Here is a 17446-nt window from a genome sequence, read left to right as displayed (position 1 = left end):
AGGCTAAACCTTAGAACCGGGAGGGTAACCAAATTTTTTTCTTATGATTTTTTTATTTTTTTAAATTTATTATTTAAAAATATTTTATTAGAATTTAATTATAATTTAATGATCAAATAAAGCATTATTTATTAATTTAATATTACTACATCATCTATTTTAACACTAATTAATTGCTAATAACTTGATAAATTTAATAATAAAAATTATTTTAATATAATTTCATTACCATATATGTATTAACCAAAAGTAAAAACAAAAACCTAATTACAAAAATGATCCCTGTAAATTATAGTGTCAAAGCACTGTTGTGTGTCAGTTGCTCGCTGTTCTCTGTCACTAAAACTTTTACATATTTATATTTCAATCCTTTTACTATTTATTTCCTTTCAGTTTACTCCTCAGAGACCCTAAAATTTTCCATTTTCTCTGATCCCTGGGCCTTGAGGTTCCTCTTAAACAAACACACCATGTAAAGTCGCCCACAAAATCAAAACAATCATAGCTTCCGCCCCTCTTCTATTTCTCCGCTATTTTTTTCGCTTTTGGGGGTTTTCTCTTCCTGTTTCATCGTTATCTTCGAAAATCTCTCTCGAACTTTCTTGAATTTCATGTTCTATAATTTGGATGTGTAAGCATCTATCGCTCTTCTCCATCTCCTTCCTCAGGTCCCCTCTCTCGTTCTTTTGAACTATTAGAATTTCCTTTTTTTATTATATTTTATTGTAATCTAATATCTGATCTGCTTTGATTATTTTCGATTCTTCATCAATATTTTCGTAGTTTAGGGTATGGTTTTATGCTTTATTTATTTATTGTTTTTGTTTTTGTAGTTATTGAAAGTAGAGAAGTAGAAGTGAGATGCCAAATATAAGATCGACTTTGCCTTCGAGGCTTCGCCAGCTTTTGTCTGGTGAAACCACCATCAGTCCTATCAAACTCGACTCTGAGCCCGTGAGTTATTGTTTTCATTGTTGTTATCTTTACAATTTTTTACTTGATTAATTTTTCCAGAAAAATGCTTTCGGGTAAGGGTTTATCTTAGTCTAGTACTGTTTGGTCGAACCCATTAGGGTTCTTAATTGTTACTCCATTGTCATATTAATTAGTATTTTAATAATGTGCTTGTTTCTTTATGCTTCCTCTGTTAAGTTTTGGTTGTTGTATTGGACTGTTTGGCTGCTTCAGTGGTTCTACTGATTGCTTATCTGCTAATGTCAGACCTGAGAATCTTAGACACCAACATGGTTACATGAAAAAATAGTACTACATCAGTGCTTCAAAATCTTTGTCAATTGTCACATGAATTATTGGCTTGTCAAAATTTATTAAAACATAAGATACCCTAAACATGATTACAACATGGCAAAGTACACGAGCATGATGCAGGTACACGCTTGTAGTATTAGTTTTGGACTTGCGGCACAAATTTTAACAATCAGGGCAAATAGATTGGTATCTGTACAATATTGGCTGACAGGAAGATTATTCATATCGAGTAGGATATGAGGCTTTAAAATTAATTTAAATAGACTTATTTTTTTAAATAATGCTGAAGTAGGAAATTTTAGCATGTAGTTTGTCACGGACAGTCTTCTTATGTTCTCTGTTCTCACACTATATATTTTTTCTTTTTGGGAAAAAAGTGATGTTAGTAAGTCGTGCATTTTGTGTTATTTTGCACTTGGTATGAAAGCCTTTTCATAATTCTAAGCTTCCTTTCTTGTTCTTTGTATTTTTGTCAATATATGGATTTATTTGTTTAAGGTTAGAGAGGACAGTTTGTATTCTCCCATTCAATGCTTTCTAAACCATTTTTTAGACGGTTTAAATTGACCCATGCTAGTTCTTTGGCAACCATTTATCCTATAATATTTTATTATTGTGTGGTTTAGAGTTGGTGCTTGTCATTTGTTGTTCTATAATCTTTTTGTTCTGGTAATGATTTTTAATATTATATACTCCATGTTATATGCTATCAAAATGGATTTGATACATAAACATACACATGTTTGTATTTATATATGCATTCTCTCTTTTTGGATATTAATAGCTGTAATAGTGTTAATCTATTTTCCGTTAGGTGTTTGCTTATTATACATTTTAGTCATTTGAAAATGTGCTGCTTATCTCCTTGATAGCATATATTTCTGTTGCTACGTTAGCATTTGAAGATTTATATAATTTCTTTATCATTTTCTATGTGAAATTGAGTATGTTTCATAAGAAGGCAATTCAGCAACAAATATTCCTATGTTAATAGTCTGATAAGAACAATTTTAGCTAAATACTTGGAAAGCTTTTTATACATTAACATTAAATGAAAGGTATTTTTGAGTTTCTAACCTAATTGCTTTTAATATTTCCATCAGTTTCCTTCACATTATAAGTCTTCAATATCTCTTTTATTTTTATGCTTTGGAATAAGTTATTTATTTTATTGTTTCCTTTATTACTCGTATTTTGGTTTGACTCCCACTGTCCTTAGGGAGTAATGAGCCAACATAACTTATGCACATCCACTCTTTTCCTCCTTCCAATGTCCGCTGATGTATTTTTGTACAGCAGTGGTTTTGAAGGGGGTTTTTAACGATGTCTCACTATTTATCAAAAAAACTTATGCACATCATTTGGGGAAAATATGTGTATGGCGATTTATATAATGGTTGCTGCCAACCTTGCTTAAATGGAATTTATACTGGTTTTGAAGAGCTTGTTGGAATGGCTTAGAAAGCTTCTTTCTGTGCTCCTTTTTTCTTAATTTTTTTCTTCTGGAAACTAACTTTTATATGTTCTGTCACTTGCAGCCTCCTCAAATTAAAGCATTTATTGATAAAGTGATCCAGAGTCCATTACAGGATATAGCAATACCTCTTTCAGACTTTCAATGGGAGTACAATAAGGTGATTTTTTTATATTTATTTCTCTTGTTTATCAGTTATTTTATTTTTTCTATTCTAAGTTTCTCATTCGCTTGTTTCTTTCAACTCAGGGAAATTTTCATCATTGGAGGCCACTGTTTCTTCATTTTGATACATATTTCAAGACTTACTTGTCTTGTAGGAATGATCTTCTACTATCAGATAAAATTCTAGAAGATGATAGTCCATTTCCAAAGCATGCAGTTCTTCAAATACTACGAGTAATGCAAATAATCTTGGAGAATTGCCACAACAAGAGTTCATTTCATGGCTTGGAGGTATGTTGAGATGGAGTGAGAAATTGTTCTTTTAACTACAGTGACTTTCAAACTTGTAAATTTATTGGATGCTCTATCTATGTCTTCCAATGTTGTTGTTCTATCTATGTCTTCCAATGTTGTTTCATCTAATACAACTGCCATTCTCCTTTCAGCATTTCAAGCTACTACTTTCATCAACTGATCCTGAAGTTCTTATAGCTACACTGGAGACACTTTCTGCTCTTGTTAAAATTAATACATCTAAGGTCAATGGTAGTGGCAAGCTGATTGGATGTGGCTCAGTAAACAGCTATCTTCTATCTCTTGCTCAGGGATGGGGGAGCAAGGAGGAGGGGTTGGGCTTGTACTCGTGTGTTTTGGCAAATGAGAGATCACAAGTGGAAGGGATTACCTTGTTTCCGTCCGACATGGAAAATGATTGTGATAAGTCTCAACATCGGATTAGGTCTAGCCTTTATTTTGAATTGCATGGGCTCAATACTCAAAGCACCGAAGAAAGCATTGGCAATTCAAATTCTACAAGAGTCATACACATTCCAGATCTGCATTTGCAGAAGGAGGATGACCTGGTGATAATGAAACAATGTATTGAGCAGCATAATGTACCACCTGAGCTCCGGTTTTCATTACTAACAAGAATTAGATATGCGCATGCCTTTCGGTCGCCCAGGATATGCAGGCTGTACAGCAGGATTTGCCTTCTTGCGTTTATTGTGCTTGTTAAGTCTAATGATGCTAATGATGAGCTGTCATCTTTTTTTGCAAATGAACCGGAGTATACTAATGAATTAATCAAGATAGTGCGGTCGGAAGAAACTATTCCAGGAAATATTAGAACTCTTGCGATGCTTGCATTGGGTGCTCAGTTAGCTGCATACTCAGCATCTCATGACCGAGCACGGATTTTGAGTGGATCAAGCATTAGTTTTACTGCAGGGAATCGGATGATCCTCCTGAATGTGCTCCATAAGGCAGTTTTGTCACTCAAAGGTTCCAGTGATCCGTCATCTCTCTCTTTTGTTGAGGCCCTTCTTCAGTTCTATCTGCTTCATATCACGTCATCCTCAGCATCAGGAAGTAATATTAGAGGGTCAGGAATGGTTCCAACCTTTTTACCTCTCTTAGAGGATTCTGACCCCAATCATATGCATCTTGTATATTTGGCTGTAAAAGCTCTACAGAAGCTAATGGATTACAGTAGTTCAGCTGTTACATTGCTTAGAGAACTGGGTGGAGCGGAGCTTTTAGCTCAGAGGCTACAGATAGAAGTGCACAGAGCTATTGGTATCTCTGGTGGAAATGATAATTCGACAGTCTATGGTGAATGCTCTGGATACAGTGATGATCAGTTGTATTCACAAAAGAGGCTTATCAAGGTACTTTTGAAGGCTCTTGGTTCTGCAACATATGCCCCTGCAAACTCCACTAGACCGCAGAATCTTAATGAAAGTTCACTGCCTGGTACATTGTCGCTCATATTTGGGAGTGCAGATAAATTTGGAGGGGATATTTATTACTCAGCTGTGACCGTTATGAGTGAAATTATCCATAAAGATCCCACATGTCTTCCTGCACTGCTTGATTTCGGTATTCCAGATGCCTTTTTGTCTTCAGTTTTATCTGGGATACTTCCATCTTCAAAGGCTATAATATGTGTCCCAAATGGCCTTGGTGCCATTTGTCTTAATGCCAAAGGCTTGGAGGCTGTGAAAGAAACTTCAGCATTGTGGTTCCTTGTTGATATCTTTACTAGCAAGAAGTATGTGCTGGCGATGAATGAAGCAATTGTTCCTTTGGCTAATGCAGTTGAAGAGCTTTTGCGCCATGTATCTTCATTGAGAAGCAGTGGTGTTGATATAATCATTGATATTGTAAATAAAATTGATTCCTTCAGGGACAGTAGTAGTTTCTCTGGGTCATCATCTCTGGAAAAAGTTAATGAGAGCACTGCAATGGAAACTGATTCCGAAGACAAAGGAAATGAAGAAAACCGTTGCCTTGTTGGTGCAGTGGATTCTGTAGCTGAAGGAATCAGTGATGAGCAATTTCTTCAATTGTGCATTTTGCATCTTATGGTTTTGCTTCATAGAACTATGGAGAATTCTGAAACATGTCGCCTGCTTGTGGAGAAATCAGGAATTGACGCTCTACTGAAGCTTCTTTTAAGGCCCAGTATTGTAAAATCATCTGAGGGCATGTCTATTGCTTTACATAGCACCATGGTTTTTAAGGGGTTTACTCAGCATCACTCTGCTCCCCTGGCTCGTGCCTTTTGTTCTTCTCTTGGGGAACATTTGAAGAAAGCTTTAACTGGATTTGGTTCAGCTTCAGGGTCCTTTTTACTGGATCCCAAGTTGATACCCGATGATGGAATATTTTCTCCCCTTTTCCTGGTTGAGTTCCTTCTATTTCTTGCTGCTTCCAAAGATAACCGTTGGGTTAGTGCTTTGCTTGCTGAACTTGGAAATGGCAGCAAAGATGTTCTGGAAGACATTGGATGTGTTCATCGCGAAATTTTATGGCAGATTGCTCTCCTTGAAGATGCCAAGCTTCAACTGGACAATGACGGTGCTAGTGCTAGTTCTGCTGAGCCTGCTTCACAGCAACAGGAAACTAGTGCAAGTGATGCTTTTGAGCAAAGGTTGAACATCTTTAGACGGTTCCTTGATCCCTTGTTAAGGAGGACACCAGGATGGAGTGCTGAATCCCATTTCTTTGACCTCATAAACCTTTATCGTGACCTTGGCCGATCTGGTGGCATTCATCAGAGATTGGGTATCGATGGTTCAAACATGCGGCTTGGAGCCAATAATTCAACCACGTCAAATGCTTCTGGAACTGCCAACAAAAAGGAATATGACAATCTGAGATCTTATCACACCTCTTGCTGTGATATGATGAGGTTCCTTTCCTTCCATATTACCCATTTATTTCAAGAGTTGGGAAAAGTGATGTTACTTCCTTCTCATCGTCGGGATGATTCTGTTAATGCACCCCCTGCATCAAAATCTGTTGCCTCTAGTTTTTCCTCTATTGCATTGGGTCACATGAACTTTGGAGGTCATGTAAATTCTTCAGGTTCAGAAGCATCCGTGTCAACAAAGTGTCGCTACTTTGGTAAGGTTATTGATTTCATTGATGGTGTTCTCCAGGACAGGCCAGATTCTTGTAATGCTATTATATTAAACTGCTTATATGGATGTGGAGTTGTTCAATCAGTTTTGACAACTTTCGAAGCCACCAGCCAATTTCTATTTGAAGTTAATAGGGCACCAGCATCTCCAATGGATATGGATGATGGTAATGTAAAGCAGGATGAAAAGGAAGATGGAGATCATGCATGGATTTATGGTGCATTAGCTAGCTGTGGCAAACTTATGGCTCACCTGGTGGCATCTTCTTTTATTTTGTCCCCATTCACTAAACACCTGCTTGTGCAACCACTTGGAAGTGGAGATGTTCCTTTCCCAAGGGATGCTGAAACTTTTGTAAAGGTGCTTCAATCTATGGTGCTCAAGGCTGTGCTTCCTGTGTGGACGCATCCACAATTTACTGATTGCAGTTATGATTTCATCACTACAGTTATTTCTATTATTAGGCACATTTACTCTGGTGTTGAAGTGAAAGATGTTCCCAGCAGCAGTAGTGCTCGTATTATGGGGGCCCCTCCTAATGAAACCACCATAGCAACAATTGTAGAGATGGGATTTTCCAGGTCTAGGGCAGAAGAAGCTCTGAGGCAAGTTGGATCTAATAGTGTGGAATTGGCAATGGAGCGGTTATTCTCCCATCCAGAGGAAACCCAGGAGGATGATGAACTTGCTCGTGCACTTGCCATGTCCCTCGGAACTCTGAAACTGACACAAATGTAGATGTTACAAATGACAGCAGCCAGGAACTTGAAGAAGAGATGGTCCAACTTCCTCCTGTTGAGGAATTGTTGGCAACATGTACAAAGCTGCTTCAGATGAAGGAACCTCTAGCTTTCCCAGTTAGAGATCTCTTTGTATTAATATGCTCCAAAAATGATGGTCAGTATAGGTCCAGTGTCATTTCTTTCATTCTTGACCAAGTGAGAGATTCTAGTTCTGCCTCTGAAAACAGAAACAATTCTCTGCTCTCTGCCCTTTTCCTTGTTCTTGCATTAATTCTTTTCGTGGATGTGGGGGCTCGGGAAATTGCCTCGAAGGCTGGACTGATAAAACTTTCAACTGATTTACTATCTGAGTGGGACTCTGGTTCAGTAGACAAGGAGAAGCGTCAAGCTCCGAAGTGGGTAACAACTGCTTTCCTTGCTCTTGACAGGCTACTTCAGGTGGATCAAAAATTAAATACTGAAATTGTTGACCAGTTGAAAAGGGACAATGTTAGTAGTCAGCAGACATCTGTTAGTATTGATGAGGATAAGAATAGTAAGTTGCATTCTTCATTAGGATTGCAAGACATATCGATCTTCATGAGGAGAAAAGACTGATAGAGATTGCTTGTAGTTGTATAAGGAGCCAGTTTCCATCAGAAACAATGCATGCTGTCCTACAGCTATGTGCTACTCTTACTAGAACCCATTCTATAGCTGTTTATTTTCTTGATGGTGGGGGTGTAAGTTCACTTCTTTCATTGCCAACAATTAGTCTGTTTCCTGGGTTTGATAATGTAGCTGCTACCATTATCCATCATGTCCTTGAAGATCCTCAAACCTTGCAGCAGGCAATGGAAGCTGAAATAAAGCACAGTCTTTTGGCTATGGCTAACAGGCATTCTAATGGTAGGGTCAGTCCGCGTAATTTCCTTGTCAATCTAAGTTCTGTCATTTCACGTGATCCAACTGTATTTATGCAGTCTGTTAAGTCTGTCTGTCAAGTTGAGATGGTTGGTGAGATACCCTATATTGTTATGATTAAAGACCGTGACAAAGATAAATTCAAGGAGAAAGAAAAAGAGAAAGAATCGGACGAAGATAAAACACAACAAATGGATGGAAAGGATAATTTGTGCAATGTGAATTCAGCAGGTCCGGGGATTGGGCATGGAAAGTTTAATGATTCGAATTCTAAGTCTGTTAAGATGCATAGAAAATCTCCTCAAAGCTTTGTAAATGTGATTGAGCTTCTTTTGGATTCAGTTAGTGCATTTGTACCTCCCTTGACAGATGATGGTAGAATAGAGGTGCCTGTTGATACACCATCATCAACTGATATGGAAATTGATGTTGCTTCCGGGAAGGGTAAAGGAAAGGCCATTGCAACTGTGTCCGAGGAGAATGAAGCCTCTGGTCAAGATGCTTCTGCATCACTTGCAAAGATAGTCTTCATTATGAAACTTTTGTCCGAGATTCTGTTAATGTATGCTTCATCTGTTCATGTGCTGCTCCGAAAAGATAGTGAAATTAGTAGCTGTAGGGTCCCTCATCAAAGGAGCTCAGCTTGTTTATCACTTGTGGAATATTTCACCACTTCCTTCACAATTTTATTCCTTGTTCCCGGAGTTCAAAGAAGGAAAGGAAAACTGATGGTGACTGGAGGCATAAACTAGCAGTCAGGACCAGTCAATTTCTGGTTGCCTCTTGTGTGCGTTCTGCAGAGGCCAGGAAGAGAGTATTTACTGAGATTAATTGTATTTTCAATGACTTTGTTGATTCCTGTGAAGGTTTCAAACCTCCAAGTATTGATATTCAAACTTTTGTTGATCTGCTAAATGATATACTAGTTGCTCGTACACCAACTGGCTCATGCATCTCAGCAGAAGCTTCTGCCACTTTTATAGATGTTGGTTTGGTTGCATCATTTACACGGATGCTTGAAGTGTTCGATTTGGATCATGCTGAGTCACCTAAAGTTGTAACAGGACTCATCAAAGCTTTGGAACTAATAACCAAGGAGTATGTTCACTCTGTTGATTCTTCTGCTATCAAAGGTGAGAGTCTTGTCAAACCTGCTGATAACAATCACTCTGGGAGAGCAGATGATATTGCTGATGCATTACAGTCCACGGATTGGCATCTCAGTCCAATCGCAATGCTGTTGTAGCCGGGCATGTTGAATCATTCAATACTGTCCAAAATTATGGTGGGTCTGAAGCTGTTACAGATGATATGGAACATGAGCAAGATCTTGATGGAAGTTTTGCTCCTGCTACTGAAGATGATTATATGCAAGAAACTTCCGAGGATGGAAGGGGTCTTGGAAACAGTGTAGACAATCTGGGCATTCATTTTGAAATCCAGCCCCATGAGCAGGAAAACCTTGATGATGACGAGGATGAGGAGATTTCAGGAGATGAGGGGGATGGAGTGGATGAAGACGACGACGATGAAGATGAGGACCAAAATGATTTGGAGGAAGATGATGTACATCACCTCTCTCATCCTGACACAGATCAAGATGATCATGAGATTGATGATGATGAATTTGATGATGAAGTATTGGAGGAAGATGAGGATGACGATGATGATGAGGGTGGAGTTATTCTAAGGTTAGAGGACGGGATGAATGGAGTGGATATGTTTGACCATATTGATGTTTTTGGCAGAGACCACAGCTTTGCCAATGAAACACTTCATGTAATGCCAGTTGAAGTTTTTGGTTCTAGACGACATGAACGTACAACATCTATTTACAGTCCTTTGGGGCGCAGTGGTGAGAATTCAGGCTCTTCAACACATCCTCTTTTAGTGGGACCTTCATCACTGCACTCAGCCTCTACAAGGCAGTCAGGTTTTTACTTTCTGTATTTTATTATGTATTTTTGGTAATTTACAGTTAATGGTCATTAATTTTGTAGTTCTACATGGATCTCCATTTTGACTACCCTCCCCCTTCTCCTTTTGGGTCTCCTCCAGAAAATGCCCGTGATATTATTCTTTCAAGCAGAAACTCCGACAACACCTCATCACGGTTGGATACTATTTTCCGGTCTTTAAGGAATGGGCGTCACAGACATCGTTTGAACTTATGGGTTGATGAGAGCCAACAAAGCAGTGGGTCCAGTTCAGCCACTGTACCACAGGGCCTTGAAGAGCTGCTTGTTTCCCAACTCAGGCGACCTGTCCCTGAGAAATCTTCTGATCACAACACATCAACAATGGAACCTCAGACCCATGGTGAAGGTAGTCAGTTACAGGGATCAGGGCCTGGTGGAAGACCTGACATTCCTGTAGTAAACAATGAAAATAATGAAAATGTTAATGTGCCTCCATGTTCTGCAGCGGTTGATAGCTCTCTCAATGCTGATGGGAGACCTGCTTTTACTGCTTCTCTGCAAGGAACAGATGCTTCAAGCGTACATCCACAATCTGTTGAAATGCAATTTGAGCAGAATGATGAAGCTGTTCGTGTTATTGAAGCAGTGAGCCAAGAAAGTAGTGGTAGTGGGGCTACTTTAGGGGAAAGCCTTCGTAGCCTTGATGTTGAGATTGGAAGTGCAGATGGCCATGATGATGGTGGAGAAAGGCAAGGTTCTTCTGACAGAATTGTTGATTCACAAGCTGCTCGTTCAAGAAGGACAAATGTGGCTTTTGGGAATTCCACTGCTGTTAGTGGGAGGGATGTCCCTCTTCATAGTGTTACTGAGGTTTCAGAGAATTCTAGCCGAGAAGCAGATCAGGATAGAACAGCTGCTGAGCAGCAGATGAATAGTGATGGCGGTTCTGGATCAATTGATCCTGCATTTTTAGATGCTCTCCCGGAGGAGTTGCGTACTGAAGTTCTTTCAGCTCAGCAGGGTCCAGTGGCACAGCCTTCAAATGCTGAACAACAGAATTCTGGGGATATTGATCCAGAATTTCTTGCTGCCCTTCCCCCAGACATCCAAGCTGAAGTCCTTGCACAACAGCAAGCACAAAGGCTTCATCAATCTCAAGAACTTGAAGGTCAACCAGTTGAAATGGACACGGTCTCAATAATTGCAACATTTCCTTCTGATTTACGGGAAGAGGTATAAAGCTTGTTATATTGTGGTCAAATTTTCAGTGTAAGTTGAAGGTGTAAACATTTTTCCTTTTGTTATTTTTCATCCTCAGGTTCTATTAACATCTTCGGATGCTATTCTTGCTAATTTCACACCTGCCCTTGTGGCGGAGGCAAACATGTTGCGCGAGAGATTTGCACATCGCTATCATAATCGTAACTTGTTTGGGATGTACCCTAGGAGTCGCAGAGGTGAATCTTCTAGAAGAGATGAAGGTATTGGATCCAGCTTGAACAGGATGGGGGGAAGTATTGTGTCACGCAGATCTGTTTCTGCTAAGCTAATTGAAGCTGAAGGCACCCCTTTAATTGGCCCAGAAGCTCTTCATGCAATGGTTCGGTTACTTCGCATGGTGCAGGTGCTCTTTCAGATAATTTTTCCTTTTGATGTTTATCACTTTTTTTTTATAAGAAATTTATTTTGATGTTTATCTCTGATTATGATTTATACACTAGCATCTTTGATCTTGCAGCCACTGTATAAAGGTTCATTGCAGAAACTTCTCTTGAATTTATGTGCCCATTATGAAACCAGAACAGAGCTAGTTAAATTATTGATGGACATGTTGACGCTTGATACAAGAAAGGCTGTCAATTATTCAAATGCAGTTGAACCACCGTACAGGCTTTATGGTTGCCAGAATAATGTGATGTATTCTCGTCCTCAACATTTTGATGGTGAGATATTATATAGACATGATTCAAGTTCATGATCCTTAGTGATTCAATGTGGATGCCATCGTAACATTTTCATTTTTCTTATCTATTTTTTAGAATAATTTATCTTTTTCTGGGTGGATCTTTTACTTCTTATTCTTAATGAGTTTACCATCTGGACTCTGGAGAAGTTTTTTTTGCTTTTGTTCACGATTTAACCTGTAGTATTTGGGTTCTGAGCGGTTTATTTTATCATTTTTTTTTACCTTTGTAGGAGTTCCTCCTTTGGTGTCTAGGCGAGTTCTTGAAACTCTCACTTACTTGACTCAAAATCATCCATATGTTTCTAAAATCTTACTTCAGCTTAGATTGCCACTTCCTACTGTAAAAGAGCTAAGAAATAATGATCAGTCACGTGGAAAAGCTTTGATGACCGAGGAGCAGGAGGAAAGAAACTTTTCCATTGCATTGCTTTTGAGCCTTCTCCATCAACCCCTGTACTTGAGAAGTATAGCGCATCTTGAGCAGGTGATAAGTAATAACCTTAATAAATTAAACAGTTTTACATCTTTGTGTTCATTATTTGCTCATTTATGATTTTGCTCCAGTTACTTAACCTGTTGGATGTCATCGTTGACCATGCGGAAAGGAAGCCTCTTTCATCTGAGAAATTGAAGGCATCATCCACTGAACAAAAACCTGCTTTACAAATTTCAATGTCTGATGCTGACATCAATGCTGAGAATCCTGATGCTCCTAGGGTTGCTGAATCACCTTTAAAGATTGTTGATTCATCCACACCCTCATCAACATCTGGTGCAAGTAATGAATGTGATGCACAGAGTGTACTGACCAATCTCCCACAAGCAGAGCTCCGTCTTTTATGTTCATTGCTTGCACTGGAAGGGTAAGCTATATATGTCTAATTTATGCCATGTATTTTGATAGAAGTTTGTGTTTCCACCATTTATCTCTTATGTGTCAACTGTAGAACAGTTCTGTAACTTGTGGATTGTAACTGACGCTCAACACCCGCAATAAACTCCACCTGCCCACCCACTACCCCAAACACACACACACTCACAAGTAAAAAAAATACAACATAGAGATTGTCTGGATGTGGCATTTAGCACCTTCCAAATATTTCTTTTTCTTTGTTAAATTTATAATATGATTCTGCACTTTCCATTTGCTTGGGCTCATGTTATGTTTCCTACCCAGTTTGTCAGATAATGCATATAATCTGGTGGCGGAGGTAATGAAAAAGCTGGTTGCTATTGCTCCAAGCCATTGTCATCTTTTTATTTCTGAGCTAGCAGATGCTGTTCAAAATTTGATTAAATCTGCCATGGATGAGTTAAAGATGTTCGGTGAAGCAGTGAAAGCTCTACTCAGCACAACATCTCTTGATGGAGCTACAATTTTAAGGGTTTTACAGGCACTAAGTTCTCTTGTTACCTCAATAACTGAGAAAGAGAAGGATCTGCAGCTGCTTCCTGAAACAGAGCGTTCTTCTGCTCTTTCTCAGGTGTGGAACATTAATACAGCTTTAGAACCTTTGTGGATAGAGTTGAGCACTTGCATAAGTAAAATTGAGAGCTATTCAGATTCTGTACCAGATTTATTAGCTCCATCCGGGACTTCCACATCAAGACAATCTGGTTTAACACCACCCCTACCTGCAGGCATTCAGAACATCTTACCATATATAGAATCTTTCTTTGTGATGTGTGAGAAATTGCATCCTGCACAACCAGGTTCTGACAATGATTTTGGCACGGCTGTACTTTCTGATGTTGAGGATGTCAACACCCCATCTTCTGGCCAGCAGAAAACTGCCGCTTCTGCCTCAAAATTTGATGAGAAGCATGTTGCCTTTGTGAAGTTCTCAGAGAGGCATAGGAAGTTGTTAAATGCTTTCATCCGCCAGAATCCTGGGCTCCTTGAGAAGTCATTTTCACTCATGCTGAAGGTTCCATGCTTTGTTGATTTTGATAATAAACGTGCTCACTTCAGGTCCAAAATAAAGCATCAACAACATGATCATCATCACAGTCCTCTAAGGATATCAGTCAGAAGAGCTTACATACTTGAGGATTCATATAACCAACTGCGAATGCGGTCAACTCAAGATTTGAAGGGGAGGTTGACCGTTCACTTCCAAGGAGAGGAAGGTATTGATGCTGGTGGGCTTTCAAGGGAATGGTACCAGCTGTTGTCCAGGGTCATATTTGACAAAGGAGCATTGCTTTTCACGACAGTGGGCAATGAGTCAACATTCCAGCCTAACCCCAATTCAGTCTACCAAACTGAACATCTCTCGTACTTCAAATTTGTTGGGCGAGTTGTTAGTATCTTCTCTAGTTTCCTATTGGATTGACACACTTTTTTCCTTTTAACTTTTTATTCATTTGTTACTGAAATTTTCCAGGTTGGCAAAGCACTGTTTGATGAGCAGCTCTTGGATGTCCACTTTACCCGTTCTTTCTACAAGCATATCTTGGGGACCAAAGTTACGTATCATGACATTGAAGCAATTGATCCTGATTACTTCAAAAACCTGAAGTGGATGCTTGAGGTATGTCATATGTCAGATTTTCGCATTTCCCCCTTTTTTCTTAAGTGCAGATGGAGCAATTGAGTTATTTGGTTTCCTGGCATTTAGCTTTCATGGTTTATTTGAGAGTATTGTTTAGCAGCTTCTCTTCCCTCAGCTTCTTTCAATTTTGTTTTCAGAATGATATTAGTGATGTCCTGGATCTTACATTTAGCATTGATGCTGATGAGGAGAAGCTAATATTATATGAAAGGACACAGGTACTATTTTTCATTGATCCTATCATGAAGTTCTTTGTGGCAAAACTATTTTCTCTGTTATAAAACCATCTTTACAAAATACGATGTAGGTGACTGACTATGAACTGATTCCTGGTGGTCGGAACATTAAAGTTACTGAGGAGAATAAACACCAATATGTTGATTTAGTTGCTGAGCATCGTTTGACCACTGCTATTCGTCCTCAAATAAATGCATTTTTGGAAGGATTCAATGAATTAATTTCAAGGGAATTAATATCTATTTTTAATGACAAGGAACTGGAGTTACTGATTAGTGGTCTTCCAGAAATAGATTGTAAGCCATTATATTTAATGTTTAAATACTTTATTTTGCCACTATCTTCTGAATGTGAACTGATTTGCGATTTATCTTTCCTAGTGGATGATATGAGGGCAAATACTGAGTACTCCAGTTATAGTGCTGCATCACCTGTTATACAGTGGTTCTGGGAGGTGGTTCAAGGGTTCAGTAAGGAGGATAAAGCTAGACTTCTACAGTTTGTGACTGGAACCTCAAAGGTAACTTGACACCTGAAATTGTGTATTATTTGTAATGTGACATTTGAAGTTATTTACTGTATTTCAATCTAAAGGTTGACTATTTAATGCTTGAACTAGGATTCAGGCATTGAAATCCTGACCTGTTTATTTCTTTAGAGTATGTAGACATAAGCCAGGGGTCTAATATTAGTTTAGAAGATAATTTTTGTGTGATAACCGGTCTCTAATGTTAATTCTCGATATTTGTAATTTCACAGGTGCCTTTAGAAGGTTTTAGTGCACTTCAAGGTATTTCCGGTTCCCAGAAGTTTCAGATTCACAAAGCATATGGTAGCCCTGACCACTTACCGTCTGCTCACACCTGGTAATCAGTCCTGTCATCTGTATGCTATTTGTCCGAATATGCACTTCGCCTGGACAATATATTCTGTTGACCGTGCTACTCCATGTTCTCCATCTTTTGAGTTTTCTGCTTTTTCTTGGTTAACATGAAACGTTTCAGTTAATAATCATGCTAGTTAATGATTTCCTCTTTCAGGTTTTGTGTCCATTATTTGCAATTTGCACTGATACTTGTAGACCTTTGTTTGTTAATAAGAAGCATTTCTTTGTGATTAATGCAGTTTCAATCAATTGGATTTACCTGAGTATCGATCGAAGGAACATCTGGGAGAGAGATTGTTGCTCGCAATTCATGAAGCCAATGAAGGGTTCGGTTTTGGTTAAGATTGGGACTTTGGGGAGGGGGGGTATTAAAGGGGACGGGCTTGAACCGACTTGTGAAGTGATTACATGTTTATATACTCTGTACAGACGCATATTGAACTATCGGAATGGCTCTGGCAGTTTTAAATTTGCCATTTTCCTTCATCTTTATCTTCCAGGTTTTGCCTTGCCTTTGTTAAAAACAAACGAAAATTGGGTAGTTCTAATTTTGCTAAAATATTTGGAAATTTTAATATTGGGAAATGATCTTATATTGACCTCCCTAATTGATGGGTACTTTTAATTTTTAATATTGGAAATTTCAATTAGTATTTTATTAATATTATTTATATATATATATATATTTCATTTCGGCATCCTTTTCCCCTTCTTCAAGAGCGTCTTATGAAAAACTGTATTCTCTTCAACTTCATCTCCCCAGCGAATTTCATCCTCTGCTTCTCCATCTCCACCACTTACTGAAGCTTTTCTATCTTCGCTCGCTCATACGTTTCCTCTCTCCTCGCGCGTCAATTAAAACCAGTTAATTTCTGAGCCGTGATTTTTTACATAAACTAATGGTAGTTTGTGCTTTCTCCATCATAAAACAGAGAAAATGTTCACTCTGCCGCTTTCTGCAGTCTCAACTTAGCCGCTAACTCGGTTGACTCTATTGATGGTCATACTCATCGGAGACAAGGCTCTCGCCACCGATCGTGGTGCTGCACGTTCAATGCACATTCGTTCACACATTTTAACCTTATAATTTTCTGCCAGATTTATTGTATTCTTTTTCACGTAAACTTTCTTTTTAATCTTGTATTAAAATGTGGATTCAGGTAGTGCAACGAAGCCTATATCATGCACCGTTCTGGGATTGCTCGATGGCGTCGGAGATGGAAGAGACACTTCAACCTTCTCTTCCACCGTTTTATCAGTTTCGGCCCCATCAGCCTTAATCATGTCTAGCAGCTTCATTGTTTCTTCACTCGTCAAGTTACCAGTTTGGCCAGAAGTTAAAGGCAAAAACCAAAGTCGGGTTTTCAGCAGCACAGCTAACAACTCAAGATCCAGCTCGGCTGCTACGGCACCAACAATTTGGGAGGAAGAAGATTCCAAAGTAGCTGCTGCACCGTTTACATGTTCACCATGGGTGACCTGTGTTTCAGTGGAGTCATTATCGGCTGGTTGTTCGGTTGGAATTTCTGTGGTCAATGTGTCATCGTGGTCCATTTCTTGATCCCATCTATAATAGAATGTTTCCCTCTCTCTACGGGTTCTATTTTTTTGCACGTCAACCTTTTTGCTACTCTTAGCGATACCAACGTTGCAAAGTTGGTCGAATTTTATTTCTGCAAAAAATAGAAAGCAAAATTATTTTAATAAACCACAAGTGTTAACACTAACGATTGCTTACAACTTGTTAACTTCCTAAAAATGCTACTTTTAAGGTTTTTTCACTTAAGTTATTGTTTGTTTAAAAGCTCATTTTAGACATTTTAGGATCATGTAGTTGCATATAGTGCATTTGTGGTGGTTGTGTTATTTTATTTCTTAATGGTGCTGTTTGAGGGAAAGGT

The 17446-nt window shown here is 38.7% G+C and overlaps 1 pseudogene; it reads left to right on the top strand.

Moving 5' to 3' along the window:
• Positions 1 to 477: 477 nt before the first annotated feature.
• Positions 478 to 16031, top strand: LOC120176804 (annotated as a pseudogene).
• The last annotated feature ends 1415 nt before the right edge of the window (positions 16032 to 17446 follow it).

This window comes from Hibiscus syriacus, unplaced genomic scaffold, assembly GCF_006381635.1.
Source record: "Hibiscus syriacus cultivar Baekdansim isolate YM2019G1 unplaced genomic scaffold, ASM638163v2 tig00112254_pilon, whole genome shotgun sequence".
Lineage (NCBI taxonomy): Eukaryota > Viridiplantae > Streptophyta > Magnoliopsida > Malvales > Malvaceae > Hibiscus > Hibiscus syriacus.
Note: the sequence above shows the minus strand (reverse complement) of the source record. Positions and strands in the feature narration are given on the sequence as shown.